The 17,342-nt window shown below is 48.3% G+C and overlaps 1 protein-coding gene across 1 annotated transcript in view; it reads right to left on the bottom strand.

Annotated features, from left to right (window-relative positions):
- Positions 1-15,647, bottom strand: part of FAM3C (FAM3 metabolism regulating signaling molecule C) — a 60,987-nt gene extending 45,340 nt beyond the window's left edge. Inside the window, exon 1 of the mRNA XM_065408331.1 lies at positions 15,597-15,647. The gene's annotated coding sequence lies outside the window, so the exon portion shown is untranslated. The remainder of the gene's footprint in view (positions 1-15,596) is intronic.
- Positions 15,648-17,342: the final 1,695 nt, after the last annotated feature.

Genomic DNA, 17,342 nt, shown 5'->3' with positions numbered 1-17,342 from the left:
GGTATCCAGCCTTGATTTGAAGGCATCAAGCAATGTCTACCTCCCCTGCTAGTTTGTTCCAATGGTGAGGCAGGCACCCTCACTGTTAGAAATGTGTGCCCTATTTTTAGTTAGCATTTGTCTGGCTTTCACTTCCAGCCATTGGTCTGTGTTATGTCTTTCTCCACCAGAGTACAGAGCCCTTTAGTACCTGGTATTTTCTGCTCAAGAACATACTTACACTCCATAATCAAGTCATCTCTCAAATGTTCTGCGAACTGATTTAATTTAAGTCTCTCAGTGCAATGCATTTTTTCCAGCCCTCAAAACATTTTTCTTTTCTGCACACCTCTCCAATTTTTTAACATTCTTTTTAAAAATGTTGACACCAGAATTGTACACAGTATTCTAGTATCAGTCTCACCAATGCCATATACAGAGGTAAAATCACCTCCCTACTGCTACTCACTTCTCCACTGTTTATAGTTACATCCAAGGATTACAACAGTCCCTTTTTGCCATAGCACCACATTGAAAGCTCTTGCTAAGTTGCTTGTCCACTATGACCCATAAATCCTTTTCAGAGTCACTGCTTTCCAGAATACTGACCCACATACAGTAGGTATAACATGCATTCTTTATATGACCTTATATTTGGTCATATTACAACATTTTTGTTTGAACGGGCCCAGCTTATCAAGCAATCCAGATTGCTCTGTATGACTGTCCTCATCATTTTTTACCACTACTGGAATTTCCTAAGCTAGCGCTCAAGAGCTAAAGAGACCTCGGGCTGGCTGGGGGATGGGGAGGACAACAGAATTGCGGTAACCGGACTTTTGGTGTCTGGTCAATACTTCTGATCGGAGACTATACAGGTCCTCTTAAAACCAGACTTTCCTCGAAATCCAGATACCTGGCAACCCTAACTCGTCCATAAACCAAATGGTATTTGGAAAGTGAGTCTCTCTTCCCCACCATCTCCCAATTTGGTATTGCTGTGAAATAGGGAGGCCTCAAAATGCAGAATGTACTATATCATCTGGGACACCTGACAGGTATGGTGGGGCTGGCTTTTGATCACACTAGACTGCTCTCCCTGGATCTCACTGGATTTTTAACATCTCATATTGGCCTGTAGGTTGGTAGATTTAGCTCTCCTGCCAGTAGGTGACTAGGTAAATTTTTTCCAAGGCCTACCTGATGTTAACCTCAAACAAAGGTCAGATAGTCTGCCATGCTGATTCAGTAGGATGACAATAATATTCCTGTACATAAAGCTGTGAATTAGTAGACAATAAAAACCAAGAGGAGGGGAATACTTTGTTAAATTGATTCAGAAAATTCTGACTGAACTAGCAGAACATGAGCTGCTTGTTAAAAAGAAAAACAGAAAAGAGGTACTCAGTCAATTCCACCAGTGACTTTGTGAATTGCTGTTTCTGGTACTGACCAGGGCAGGGGTGGGCAAACTACAGCTCGTCAGGGCTTTGGATCCGGCCCACATGGCCCAGAAAGCGGCCGGCACCACGTCCCTGTGGCCCGGAGAGGGGGGGGGGGAAAGAGAGGGAGAGGGAGAGGGAGAGGAGGGGACAGAGGGCTCAGTGCACTGCCCTCACCTGCAGGCACTCCCCCCCCCCCCAGCTCCCATTGGCCGGGAACGGGGAACCACGGCTAATGGGAGCTTCGGGGGAGGTACCGACAGGCGAGGGCAGAACGCTGAGACCTCTACCTCCCCACCCCCCAGGGGCTGCAGGGACGTGGTGCCGGCTGCTTCCAGGAGCAGCGCAGCGCGGGGCTAGGGTGACCAGATAGCAAGTGTGAAAAATCGGGACAGGGAGTGGGGGGTAATAGGTGCCTATATAAGACAAAGCCCCAAATATCAGGACTGTCCCTATAAAAAAGGGGCCTCTGGTCACCCTACGCGGGGCCAGGGCAGGCGGGCGGGCAGGCAGGGAGGGAGCCTCTCTTAGCCCTGCTGCGCGCCACTGCCACCCCAGAAATTGTTGAAATCATGGTGGAATTCCTCAAGGGCTTCTTTTCCATGGGTCCAGATGATGAAGATGTTATCAATGTAGCGCAAGTAGAGTAGGGGCATTAGGGGACGAGAGCTAAGGAAGCGTTGTTCTAAGTCAGCCATACAACATGGCTGACTTAGAACAACGCTTCCTTAGCTCTCGTCCCCTAATGCCCCTACTCTACTTGCGCTACATTGATAACATCTTCATCATCTGGACCCATGGAAAAGAAGCCCTTGAGGAATTCCACCATGATTTCAACAATTTCCATCCCACCATCAACCTCAGCCTAGACCAATTCACACAAGCGGTCCATTTCCTTGACACTACTGTGCTAATAAGTGATGGTCACAAACACCACCCTATACCGGAAACCTACTGACCGCTATACTTACCTACATGCCTCCAGCTTCCATCCAGGACACTCCACACGATTCATTATCTACAGCCAAGCTCTAAGATACAACCACATTTGCTCCTATCCCTCAGACAGAGACAAACACCTACAAGATCTCTATCAAGCATTCTTAAAACTACAATACCCACCTGCTGAAGTGAAAAAACAGATTGACAGAGCCAGAAGAGTACCCAGAAGTCACCTACTACAAGACAGGCACAACAAAGAAAATAACAGAACGCCACTAGCCGTTACCTTCAGCCCCCAACTAAAATCTCTCCAGCGCATCATCAAAGATCTACAACCTATCCTGAAAGATGATCCCTCACTCTCTCAGATCTTGGGAGACAGACCTGTCCTCTCTTACTGACAGCCCCCCAACCTGAAGCAAATACTCAACAGCAACCACACACCACAGAACAAAAACACTAATCCAGGAACCTATCCTTGCAACAAAGCCCGATGCCAACTCTGTCCACATATCTATTCAAGTATCAGAGGGGTAGCCGTGTTAGTCTTGAATAGATATGTAAAAAGCAACAGAGAGTCCCGTGGCACCTTTAAGACTAACAGATGTATTGGAGCATAAGCTTTCGTGGGTGAATACCCACTTCGTCAGACGTCTGCGTTGCGTCTGACGAAGTGGGTATTCACCCACGAGAGCTTATGCTCCAATACATCTGTTAGTCTTAAAGGTGCCACAGGACTCTCTGTTGCTTTTTACATATCTATTCAAGTGACACCATTATAGGACCTAATCACATCAGCCACACCATCAGGGGCTCATTCAGCTGCACACTACCAATGTGATATATGCCATCATGTGCCAGCAATGCCCCTCTGCCATGTACATTGGCCAAGCCGGACAGTCTCTATGCAAAAGAATAAACGGACACAAATCTGACATCAGGAATCATAACATTCAAATACCAGTAGGAGAACACTTCAACCTCTCTGGCCATTCAGTAACAGATTTAAAGGTGGCAATTTTGCAACAGAAAAGCGTCAAAACTTGAATTGATATGCAAACTAGATACAATCAATTTAGGCTTAAATAGAGACTGGGAATGGCTGAACCATTACACATATTGAATCTATTTCCCCATGTTAAGTATCCTCACAGCTTCTTGTCAAACTGTCTTAAATGGGCTATCTTGATTATCACTACAAAAGTTTTTTTTCTCCTGCTGACAACAGTTCATCTTAATTAATTAGCGTCTTAGAGTTGGTTGGGCAACTCCCACCTTTTCATGTTCTCTGTATGTATATATATCTCCTCACTATATGTTCCATTCTATGCATCCGATGAAGTGGGCTGTAGCCCACGAAAGCTTATGCTCAAATAAATTTGTTAGTCTCTAAGGTGCCACAAGTACTGCTGTTCTTTTTGCGGATACAGACTAACACAGCTGCTGCTCTGAAACAAAGGATTGAGGGGTTGCAGCTGTTACAAGAAACTACATTTGGAGGGTGGGGTTACTGGTTGCTGTTTCCTCCCACTCCACCCTCCTATCTGCACTGCATTCTATTCCAGAGTAAGGAGCCACTTCAAATTGTTGTGCCTTTCAGTTCCAGAGTTTTAGGCCTTGGCTACACTTGCGAGTTACAGCGCTGTAAAGCCGCCCCCAGCGCTGTAACTCACTCCCCGTCCACACTGGCAAGGCATTTGCTGCAGTGCTGTATCTCCGTGGTTGCAGCGCTGCATGTACTCCACCTCCCCGAGAGGAATAGCGAGTATTGCGCTGCCGCTGCAGCGCTGCGGCGCCAGTGTGGCCGCCCAATGCGCTGTGAATGGCCTCCAGAAGTATTCGGCAGTATCCCACAATGCCTGTTCTAGCCACTCTGGTCATCAGTTCAAACTCTACTGCCCTGGCCTCAGGTAAACAACCATGTGACCCACCCTTTACATTCCCCGGGAATTTTAAAAATCCCCTTCCTGTTTGCTCAGTCCGGCGTGGCGTCGAGTGCTATCAGCAAATCTTTCCAGGTGACCATGCCTCCACGCGCCAAGCGAGCCCCAGCATGGAGCAATGGCGAGTTGTTGGACCTCATCAGTGTTTGGGGGGAGGAAGCTGTCCAGTCCCAGCTGCGCTCCAGCCGTAGGAATTACGATACCTTCGGGAAGGTATCAAAGGGCATGATGGAAAGGGGCCATGACTGGGACGCCCTGCAGTGCAGGATTAAAGTGAAGGAGCTGCGGAGTGCCTACCGCAAAGCCCGCTTTGCAAACAGCCGCTCGGGTGCTCCCACCGCGACCTGCCGATTCTACAAAGAGCTGGATGCGATACTTGGGGTTAACCCCACCTCCACTCCAAGCACCACCATGGACATTTCAGAGCCGGTGTGGGGGGAGGAGGAGGAGGAAAACGGGAGTGATGGTGGTGGGCCGGATGGAGACACCGCGGAATCCCTGAAGCCATGCAGCCAGGAGCTCTTCTCGAGCCAGGAGGAAGGTGGCCAGTCGCAGCGACCGGTACTTGGTGGAGGACAAAACAGAAGAGCAGGTTCCCGGTAAGCGGTTTTTTTTTTCGGGAAGGAATTTTTTCGGTGCGGGCTCTTTGGGAGAGGAGGGTTAGACATGCATGCCTAGATGCGGAATAGTGCATTGATGTGGTTTATCACATCGCGGTAATCGGCCTCGGTAATCTCCTCGAATGTCTCATCCAGAACGCGTGCAATGCGCTTGCGCAGGTTTATCAGGAGAGCCACCGTGGTCCTTGTCCCAGCCAGGCTAACATATCCACGCCACTGTGCCGCGAGGGGCGGGGGGACCATTGCTGCACACAGGCAAGCTGCATATGGGCCAGGGCAGAAGCCGCATTGCAGTAGAAGACCCTCCCTTGCTTCCCAGGTCACCCTCAGCAGCGAGATATCGTCCAGGACGAACTCCTGTGGAAAATGTTGGGACAGTGTTCAGTGTAGGTGCCCCCTGAAGCTGTTGGTTCTCCCCAAGGCACAGAAACCCAAAGGACAGTGCAGCCCTGAAACAATCAGTCCCCCTTACTCACCATTTTGAGGCTCCCGTGGGATGTGTGCGCTCTGTTTCGGATGGGAAAATTATGCTATTGTGTATACCCTGTGTGTTTTCTACTCCTTAAGCGCGGGGGGAATCATTACTCTGTCTGGTATAAACAATGCTGCCTCTGTTAAATGTTGCATTTTGCCTATACAGCTGCATCAACCTTGAGACCTCAGCCATCCCTCTTATCGCCTGCTCAGAGACTGCAAAGACTCAGGAAGAGACCGCGAAAAAGCAAAGGAGACATGCTGCAAGAAGTGATGCGGCAATCTATTAAAGAGAATGAGAAAGCACAGAACTGGAGGAAGAGAGAAAGCAGGATCCGCCAGGAAAACGCAGCGCACCGGCAGCAAAGCAACGCGCACTGGCAGCAAAGCACTGATCGGCTCATAAGCATCCCGGAGCGCCAATCAGACGCTATCCAGGAGCTGGTAGCCATGCAGAAAGAGGAGCAGTACCGCAAACGCCACCCCCCCCCCCCTTACAGCCCTTGTCCCAAAACTCTTTCCGTTGTGCCCCACTGTCACCTCCAACAAACTTTCCCCAACTTCCATGTTCTTCACGCCACCCACTGCCTCCAACACCAGTATCTTCATCACCCAGCCCTGAAAGCCACAACCCTTACCCTCTGCACTCAACCCCCATCACCATGCAGTATAGCTATCCTGAAGTGCAGCACTCGCTGCACAGCACACCAGACAGGAAATACGCGAATCTGTGATTGTACCGTTCCCCATTCCAAACTGGTTTGCGACCGACCAGTAGCTGTCTGGAGTTACCAGCTTCCAGATTGCAATAGCCACCCGCTTCTCCACTGGCAGGGCAGCTCTCAATCTCGTGTCCTTGCGCCGCAGGGTGGGGGCAAGCTCCTCACACAGTCCCATGAAAGTGGCTTTTCTCATCCGAAAATTCTGCAGCCACTGCTCGTCAAAGGGATTTCTGGGATGCGAAGCGATGCATCACGGGGCGTTGGGACAGGACCCAGAATGCTCCGCACTCACGCCCCCTTCCCACAACCCACGGCGCCAGAATGGGAAAAGGTGCTCTGTGGGATAGCTGCCCATAATGCACCGCTCCCAATAGCGCTGCAATTGCCGCAAATGTGGCCACGAAAGTGCGCTGGGCAGCTGTCAGTGTGGACAGACTGCAGCGCTTTCCCTACTCAGCTGCACGAAGTCAGGTTTAACTCACAGCGCTGTACATCTGCAAGTGTTGCCAAGGCCTTAGGAGTGCCTTCCATGAGAACAGAGCATGGTACATGCAGGACAATGAAGAAGAGTGACAAAGTGGGTGAGGTATTAGCTTTTATTGGAGTAACTTCTGTTGGGGAGAGAGACAAGCATTTGAGCTTACATAGAGCTCTTCTTCAGGTCTAGGAAACTAACAAAGTGGAGAACAATAGCAGTAGAGACAAGGATGGAGTAACAGCAGTAGGAGAGGGGGAGGAAAGTTGCTCCTTTCTTTCTCTCTCTTCACTGTCACCAGGTTCTAGTGCTTGTGGGGATTTATTCGATTTTTATGTTTGATTCTCAACCTTTAGATGAAATTCAGTAGCTAACCCCTCCCCCCCAGTAGTGGAGAGAACGAGCCTGGAACACTGGACCTGGTGCAAAATCTGAGGCCTGAACAAGAGGCTGTGAACCAAAGTCAGGCCATGTATTAAAGCAGATGCTTCCAAGTTCACTATCCAGTACATAAACTTGGCAAAGTTGTTGCTAGTGTATTAGGCACTAAATATTTACATAAATATATTCCAGCTAGTACAGATACATCCTAATCTAGTACAAGATAGATGGTTTGACAGAATAATGAACAGGGATGTTTTGTCCAAGATATCAGGAACAAGGGGAGGTAACAAACAGATGTCATGAAATACGTAAAGTTGTATGCAAATTGTGTACCCCAGTTGATTGTCTCAGTCTATAAATGTCAGGGTAACTTGCCTTAACCCTCTGTCTGGCCTAGGGAACAGCAGAAAGTTCCACTGCTGTCTGAGCTGGTCCATTGTAGCGGATATACTTGTGCTAGTGTACCTGTAGTACCATGGGGTGGCTAATACTGTGCTTCATTGACAATAAGTCTGGCTACGTGCCTTCGCCACTGAACCGAGTCTGATCTTTTTGGGTAGTACTATCGAGGTCTGCTGGGTCAGCTACCTGAGCAGAGCTAGGACAGCACATGGAAAGAACACACATTCAAGCCAACTGACAACATCCCTCCCCCCCCCCCCCCCACACACAGATTGAAACACACTGATTTCCAGTATATACAAATACATATACTACACACACAACTAAATTATAAAAGTGTAGGCTTCAACATTTTTGTATTCAATTCAGATTTCATTTTAAACAGGACTATTTTTAAAATATTTTAAATGATAAAATAAAATAAAAAATCTGATTTACATAAACAAAATCCAACCTCCCCCCCATACCAAATTTTATCTATCCTGCTTCCTGGTGCTCTTCATTCACAGCATGTTGTCCAGGTTTGGGGGGGCGGGGGAGGGGGGAAAACACACAGCACTTTCCAATTTTGTTTGTTTGCACACTTTACTTATTGGCAGCTGGGATGGCTCTTATTGCAGTAGTTGGTATTGTGACACTAGCAGATCAGGGTCCAACTCATGCCAAAGTCCCCAGGTCTCAAATAAAACTGATACATACATAGCTGGAATCAGTCTGCTTCACGTGAGTGTTAGTACTATTAAAATAAGTAGCAGAATTATAAGAATGTGTTTAGACTTTATTGAATGCTTGTGAGTTGCTGCATGCATTAATCTCACTTATAACATCTGTATCCCATATTGTAAGGTAATATTTGAGCAGTAGTATTGTGAGCCTTTGTGACTCTGTAAATCACCAGACAGGAGAGAGAGATTAACTAGTGTGAAGTGCTGATCTCCAACAGGTGTTAGATCCTGTCAACAGGAAAGGTCCATCAACCCCAGACATACTATTGTGGGATGTTAAAGAAGACAAAAGGCATTGGTTATTCTGTCCCTCCACCCCATGAAGATTAGCCATGCAAGTGGATTCCTCCCATCAGCTGAGTTTTCAGCTCAGAGCACAAGGGAGGAGCGGGAATAAAAACCCTTAACAAGAAGGAAGTGTATCCCTATGCTGCTTGGACTCTGGAGGGCAATGTTTTCTAGGCATAAGCAAGAGATCCTTAACTGCTTAGCTTGGGTTAGCCCTTAAGGACATAGAGAGCTGGCTTATTATAGAAGCTTCCATTAACTTTTGAAACTTCAGATTGTAACTGTGTGTAATATGTGTGTGATTAACCTTGTAAATAACTCGCTGGTTTCTTTCCTATTTTAATAAATCTTTATATAATTTATTATAAGATTGGATAGAAGCATTGTCAGTTGATCTGGGGTAAATGACTTGTCCCTTGGGACTGGGAGTAACCTGAATATTGCTGAAATTCTTGTTGTAAGGGACCATCTATCACAAAGGTATGCTCACCTGGATGGAAAGACAGATAGGAGTACCCAAGCGGACATGTTTAGGCTGTTAGAGTGCCTAAGGAGTTTACGTGTGATAATTGGCTGGTGAAATCTAACACTGGAAAGGACACAGAGTTCATGGCCAATTTGCGGTTTGTGCCATGGTTCCTAACAGGCTGTGCTGAGGATAGTAGTCACGCTCAAATCACTTATTTTAATACTTTTTTATTAATCAAGTATTTTGTTTATACACTACACTGGCACAGAGTGCTTGGGAAAAAAGAAAGAGGAAGGAAGTTGTATTCAAAGCTTTTAATAAAGTCAAAAACCCTTATCACATGAAAGCAATAGCAAATAAATATACTAAAGCACTAGACAGCATCACATTTCCTCAGCATGTCATCATGTGATGCAAGGATGTGGGTGCACAAGGCATCCCTTGTTTCCCTTACTTACCAGGACCTAGTTCCAGTGATGACAGGGGATCTTTGTCTGTACCAGGCCTGCAAATCAGTAGTGTCTTGAGACCACTCCTGGTGAAAGCTCTTGCCCTTTTCCTTCCAGATGTTGTGTAGGGCACAGCACACCATAGCAATACACATGGCATTAGGAATATTGGCATTCAAATGGGTACGCAGGTGAGTGTTATCCTGCCTTCAGTTGGCCAACTACACATTCTGTCACCATCCTGCAACTACTCTGTGTGCAATTAAACCTCTCTCTTCCAGGTGCTCTTATATCATGGTACAGTTTCATGAGCTGTGCCAACAGAGAGTAAAAACAACAGTGGGTACAGACACCCCATTCATAACCATGTTATTTGAACACAAAAGGACCTTATTCCCTCCTAACAAGTAAATGCCAAATCACCTTAGCACCCTTGCCAGTGCATCCCACACTGGTGTTAATAAACTTGCCTTTATGGTTGGTCAATACCTGAATAACAATCAAGTAATATTCTTTACAGTTGACATATTTATGTGCTTCTTGTGGTGAGCAAATCATGGGCACACATGCATCATCAATGATCCCAGCACTGTTCACGAACCCCATTCTCTCAAAGCCAGCTATTACTTCAGGCACAATAGCTATGTCCATCACCCATAGGTAATCAACAGCAATAACTGCCTCACAAATCACCACTAACTGTCAACTTGCCAACACCAAACTGGTTAGCTATGGATCTGTAGCAGCTAGGGGTAGCCAACTTACAGATGGTGCTAACACCCCACTTCTGGACTGGGACCAGCCACCCTTGTTTTGGATATTCTGGTGCTGAAGGATTGGGCCAAGCTCCTAACAGATCTCCACGAAAGTGGCCATCCTCACACAGAACTTCTGGAGCCACTGGTGGTCATCCCAGGTCTGCATGACAATGTAGTCCCACTCTGTTCTTGTGGTCCTGCACCAGATGTATTGGTCTTCACAGGGGGAATCTGCAGCAATTACAGCAGCTGTCTCCACTCTGCCATAACAACATCCAGCCAGCATGATTGCCTAAAGCCCTGCTGCTGCCTCCTGAGGGTCACCAGCCACTGCTGAAATGACCTCAACCATGCCCCATACCTTCAATCCGCATCCTGCTCCAATAACAGCACAGCCAAAAGCAGGAACAATTCATCCACTGGTGCTGGATCCATGCCTTAGCACAAGCTGGAATGGACAGAATGAGAAGTATGCACAGCTGGAAGTCCCTCAGTTTAAAGTGCTGGAGATTTAAGAAAACTTCTGCACAGGTGCTCAGGAAGGACAGACAATTTCTTCCACAACACACACGAAACAATTCTTAGTGGGACTCAAGTTAGTCAGATACTAAAAACTCTGGAATTCACCCCCAGAAATCTTAGCATTGAATCCGAGTTACCTGCAGTGCCAGTGTGGATGTGGCTACAAGGGTATGAGTCAAGTGCAGCTCTGCAGAGTGGGTGTCTGCAGGCAGACTTGGCTAATCCAGGTACCAGGAAGTTTGAGATGGGGGGATTTTATTTATTTTTAATGCTATGAGAAATATATTTAGAAGTTCAAGTGTAGCTACAATTACCACCTGTTTGATAGCTCAAAAAAACAAAAACAAAAAAGCACATCACCACCATGGTGTCTTAATGTGGGTATACATAACAAATTATAGCAAGGTTTATTCAATCATTCCATAGTAGCCAAGAACAAAATAAATGCATTCATTAAAATCAGAAATCAGTTACTTGCCAACACACTATTCCCACTGGTAAAAAGCGTGACTGGAACATGCCCACACTGGATTATAATCATACAAAAAAACAAATACGTACATAGTATCGCTGTATTATGCCCTATCACTGTATACAAAACAAAAAATAAGTATTCAGAACGATTGCTACACACAAATTTCATAAAATATTTTACAAATATCTATCATTAAACTCCCAAACTCTTTCTGTGGTATCCTTCTCATCTTAAAATATTGCCATTTATGCATCTAAATCAAGTTCTCTCCTATATGTCCTGTCCCGGATGTGGAGCTGCTCTGTAATCATCCATGAATACCATATGGCTACCTGGTTATTAGGGTCTTTACTGTATGGGTAACTCAACAGGGCTGTTCGAAAAATAAGCAGGAAGTGAAACAATGGCTTGAGATAAGTCACCCAAAGCTCTCCTCTCCATAGACACTTCAAAGTTGTTTAGACTTTAGAGAAACACCCAAGCTATTAACTGTGAATATTCTATCTTCAGGCTCCTTACAAAACTTGTTTTGCCACATGGGCCCAATGCTGGGAGCCAGCAGATAAACTGCACTATCAACAGGCCAGTCCTGTTGTTGCTGGGGAGCTGTTCAAGTTGACACCCAGGGCCTGCTGGGGTGTCTAAAGAAGCTAGGCCTATCTGGCCCACAATCAGAGAATGGTAGGGCATTAAGTAAGATAGAGGGGGGGGAATTTAACAGTCCAAGTGCTTTATTCCTATTGTTAAGATCAAACAATATTTTGGTTTAAGTCAGCTGTCTGGTCACAAACTCTCAAAGAGAAGAACCACAGGTGCTGAACCTAGTTGGACTTGGCTGGGAAAACATGCCTGAAACATAGGGTAGTACCACACCTGGTCTCAATGTGGGAGAAATACGGAATTCTACCCCTGTAGAGGTAAAGATACAAGGTCTAACACTTTAAGAGGTACACTCAGACAGAGGACAGAGATGCAGTTAGCCCTCCAAGCATAACACCATTCATTTAGTTAAGCATGAAGACAAATTTGCCATGAAATTAACAGAAAATTATGCTTCACTGAAGCCTCCACTAGAGCCTTTGACATTTAGGTATCACACACAGGTATACTCTTGACTAGTGAGAAATGCCAGCCCATCTCAGTCTTACTTAATTTCTGTGATATGTTAAAAGCAACCGGTATGTGTGTATTTATGGTATTTATAATCTGAAAGGAAGAGACTGGATGGAGACCATATAGTCTTTACTGGTAGAAACTTTGACCTTGATCCAACTATCAGCTATTGATTATGCTCTGATTCCAGCACATTAGGGCTACCAGTACTGCTACGGCTACTAAGTACTATTAACTTAATCCCCATACAACCGAATGTTAAATGTTTTAGTGTTTAGTAGTAGAATGATTACAAAAATAAAAATAACTACAAACCTGAAAAAACCTCTCTCCTTCCAATAGTAATCATATTGATATCAAAAGGACCAGTAGAGCGTGAGTAAGCATTTGCAGTATAGGTGCCGAATCCCTGAAGCCTCAATCCTTCAAATGCTTATGCATGTCCTTTAATTTTACTCATGTGAGTAGTCCCATTGATTTCAATGAGAATACTCCGGTGAGTAAAATTAAGCATATGCACAAGTGTTCACAAAATCAGGGCCTTAGTGAACTATTTCCATACCACAAATGCACAATTGAACTCTAAAACTTAATATAAAATATTATCTGGTTATCCAGTGTTTTCAGTCCTTGACAAGAGAGTAATTTTAGTGTGAGCCATTTAGATGGGTTCATGTATTTTTATTTAATTATTATTAAATAACTTAACATTTATATAATGCTTTTCATCAGTTATCAAAGGCTTTTACAAAAGTAGATAGGTATCATTATACCAATTTTACATGTGGGAAAAATGGGGTAAAGACCAAGGTCCCATAGATAGTTAGTGGCTCAGGCAAAAATTGAACCCAGGGTAGACAGGGCTTTATACTATCTAGTAGCTACTATAGTGACAGATGCGCAAAGATATAGATTTATGATCTATATTTACCTTTCTACTTCACAATAACAGAAGTAGAAAAACTGGAGATCAAAGTGATGTATTAGATCATTTAGACCCAGATCCCGCAGTAAGATCCATGAGGATCTACCCAACTGCAGAATTGGTTCCTTAGCTCATTCCCCTGCCAATGCAGGATTGGTCCCTACAGTAATGTCTTTAGTGTTTTGTTGAATGTCAGGTTAACCACAGATAACTTTTGTATTGATGATTTCCATGATCAGTTACAGAACATTTAGTAAAATGCTATTTTAAAAAATTACTTTTTCTTCTTTACAGCAGTATTTCCTCCTTCTCCAACATAAGGGGTTTGTCTATATTAGAAAATTGACCGTTAACATAGTACAATCCCCTTAGTATAAATACAGTTATATCAATATAATGACACTTTACACTGCTTTTGTTATTCCCATACAAGAAAATAAATAACTATACTAGTGTGATATATTTGTATAACTGCCTCCACAGTAGGGCTTTTACCAGAGTAAAGCCACACTGGTTTAAAAAAAAAAAAAAAAAGTCAGCCCCCTAATTAACATAGTTATACTGATAAAACTAGGCTAGGTCTTTAGGGAAAACTAAAGCTTTTCACTGTTGGATGATTGATGGAATCAGAATTGGCATCAGGCTACAAAGTCACATAGGAGGAAAGTTGAGCTGAGAAGCAAAATCAAGCTTACTTATTATGTATCAAGGCTAAAATGTTAGGAATGCATTTCTACAAATAACAGCATAAAGATGTGAAGAGATAAGCAAAGTTACACAATTCAAAACTGAAATGGAAAGGCTAATTCTACTCTTTTTTTAGTTGTTTTGTACCAACAACAGGTGATTGCAAATAATAGTGAAAACCAGAAAAGCCCTTTTCAGTTTACAGCTAGTAATACTGAAGTCCTAAATCACTGTAAGCATACCCAGTCAAAACTTATCAGACATCTGCACACTTTATCTCCTCTCTGTGAGGAATGCATCTATAGCACTAGGTTGGGAAGCGTCCAGCTCTCTCTCCACACCTGTGACGAAGTGGGACTGTTCTTAATGTTTTCCTCAGTTTCCCCTATGCAGTTCTTAAGTATCTAGGTGGTGGGATAAGGGTGTATGGTTGCTGCAGAGCAAAGGGCCAGTGTACATAAATGCCTGGCACTCTGTCTCCTAGCAACTGATGGCCCGGACCCCTCCTCTGCAAAGGTGCCAACTGAAGGTGTTGGAGACAAAGGGATCAGGTGACCTCCTGGCCCAGGAAAGAGACAAAGCCCAGAGAAGGAGGGGCTGGACAGGGGTTGGAGTTTGGGGCTAGCTGGGGACTGGAAGGAAGGGCAGACGGGGGTCTGCCTCGCTGGGCCCCAGAATGGACCTGGCGGAGGGGTCCCGTTCGCTGGACCTACAAGCTCTGTTTTAGACCGTGTTCCTGTCGTCTAATAAACCTCTGTTTTACTGGCTGGCTGAGAGTCACGTCTGACTGCGAAGTGGGGGGTGCAGAACCCTTTAGCTTCCCCAGGACCCCGCCTGGGCGGACTCACTGTGGGAAGCGCACGGAGGGGCATAAGCTGAATGCTCCCAGGAGAGACCCAGGAGGTGAAGCCATGTGAGCTTCTTGCCCTGAAGACAGTCTGCTCCGAGGAAGAGGAGGTTCCCCAAAGTCCTGACTGGCTTTGTGGGGAGCAGTTCCAGAGCATCGCCCGGGGACTCCGTGACAACACCTGAAATACCTCTTTTCACACACTTCATCTCTGATTCAATGGCCTGGAGCCAGCACACAAACTCATTTCCATCCTGCCCCGCCCTTTGGTCCTGTGCAAGCCTAAGTTTACAGTCATTTTTTACCTTTTGTATTTTCCCCACATTGGGGGGGGGGGCGCGATATAGAGACCTGGTGTAGAACAGCCCAATTTTTTCCCTTTTAGGAGCGTGAATTTTTGTGGCAGGGGCCGAAGAAGGAAACTAGTCGGTGGAGAAAGGAAGAAGAGCAAAGTACACAGGGACGTTGAGACTCCAGGAGAAGGTCGAAATGGAAAGGGCTCAGGGCTGCTGGCTGGAAGGGTGGTTTATTTTGCTGGCAGAGGAGACAGTGAAAGGGGAGGAACAACGGGCACAGGCCGGGAGTGAGGAAGGGGGAAAGGAGATGTGCCAGAGGAGAGAGTTGCGGTCTGTAGGCGAAGGAAGGTAGCGGTGCAGGACACCTCCGAGCCCCTGCCCGAACGAGCGAGGGAAGCCGAGCGGGACGTGGCAATGGGGCAGGCGAGGAGCAGCGCCGCTAGAGTGCAAAGGACACACGCTGGGTGGCAGCGAAGGACGGAACAAGGGGCACAGGCTGGCTGGGAAGCGGGCGAGCGCACAGGGTGAGACGGGGCCGGGCACAGGCTGGCGGGGACACGCCGGGAGAAGGGGGCGGGTTGCGCAGCGTCTCTGAGCCTGATGTGCGCGGCTGGCGGGAGGGAGCCCAGGCCGGGATGCGGACGCGGAGAGCCCCTTACCTGCACTGCGCCTCCGCTCCGGCTGGCTGGCTGGCTGCCCGGCCCCTCCTCGCTCGGCGGCTGCGCCTGCGGACTCGACACGGCTCGGCGAGAGCCCAAAGAGCGACAGGGGAGCAGGAAACCGAGCGGTCCTGCCGGCTCCTGCGGCTGCCGACACAGAGACGGGGAGAGCTCGCCCGCCCCCTAGTGCTGGCGGACTCGGGCCAGAGTCTGCTCCAGGGCCCGCTCCGCCGCCCCGCCCACCGACAGCCCCTCCCCACACCCGCCCCCGCCCACCGACAGCCCCTCCGCCTCCGCACACACCCTGACCCGCACACCGACACCCCCTCTCCACACCCTCCCCCGCACGCCGACAGCCCCTCCCCCCGCACACCGACACCCCCTCTCCACACCCTCCCCCCGCACACCGACACCCCCACACACACCCTGACCCGCACACTGATAGCCCCTCCCCACATCCCCTCTCCCCCGCCCCGCACACCGACACCCCCTCTCCACACCCTCCCCTGTACACCGACAGCCCCTCCCCCCGCACCAGGGCCGTAGCAACAAAGAACGTGGCCCCCTCCGAACGGTGGCCCCCTCCGAACATATGTCCGGGCGGGGCCCCTTACAATGCAGAAACTGGAATGCGGTATTTATTTTGCCACTTTTAGGGGCCCCCTTCCTTGCGGGGCCCCCTCCGGTCGGAGGGTACGGAGGGCGCTCGCTACGCCTCTGCCCCGCACACCGACAGCCCCTCCCCCCGCACACCGACACCCCCACACACACCCTGACCCGCACACTGATAGCCCCTCCCCACATCCCCTCTCCCCCGCCCCGCACACCGACACCCCTCTCCACACCCTCCCCTGCACACCGACAGCCCCTCCCCCCGCACACCGACAGCCCCTCCACCTCCGCACACCGACACCCCCCACACACCCTGCCCTGCAAACTGATAACCCCTCCTCACACCCTCCCTCGCACACCGGTAGCCCCTCACGAAACCCCCTCCCCCCGCATACCTACAGCCCCTCCCCCCCGCACACCGCTAGCCCCTCCCCACATCCCCTCTCCCCCACATACCGATCGACACTCTTCATTTCATTCCCGGAGAAATCTGATCTCCCCACGCTGCTGGAAGCGCCCCAGCCAGGGGCTCCTAGCTGCCAGGCTGGGCTGGGCTTCCCCTGCATGGCCGCTCTTGTTGGGGAGCTCAGATCCCGCTCCAGAGGCAGCGCAGAAGTGAGCGCGGGGCACCCTCACTTCTGCACTGCAGCAGCCCCGGAGTTGGGCTCACGGCTTCCATCTCCCATGGCTCCAATCAGGACTCCGGGCACCCAGGCTTGGGGCTTCCGCCCCTTGTGGCTCAGGCCGAGGCTCTGGGTGCCCGGGCTCGGGGCATTCAGGCTTGGGGTTTAAACCCCTGTGGCTGCAGCCGGAGCTCGGGGCTTCCGCCCCGGGGGCTTCTTCCAGGGCTTGGGGCATCCATTTTTCTGGGGGCCCCCAAGTTGGCCAGGGTCCCTGTATTAATCCTCCACTGGCTGGGACTAGCAGCCAGGAGCCCGCAGCGGGGGTGCTCCCAATAGCATGGGACCCACCTTCGCCTCCAGGAACCTCCTCTAGCTGCTGGAAGCTCAGCCGCTGCTCCCTTCTGAGCCCAGCTCTGAAAGCAACACAGAAGTGAGGGTGGCAATCTTGTGACCCCCCGTATAATGATATGATCCCATTTTGGGTTGGGACCTCCAGGGTTACACCACTGTG

The sequence above is a fragment of the Emys orbicularis genome, chromosome 1 (genome assembly GCF_028017835.1).
Source record: "Emys orbicularis isolate rEmyOrb1 chromosome 1, rEmyOrb1.hap1, whole genome shotgun sequence".
NCBI classification, from domain to species: Eukaryota; Metazoa; Chordata; order Testudines; family Emydidae; genus Emys; species Emys orbicularis.
The sequence above is the reverse complement of the archived record's forward strand: the minus strand, read 5'-3'. Positions and strand labels throughout refer to the sequence as shown.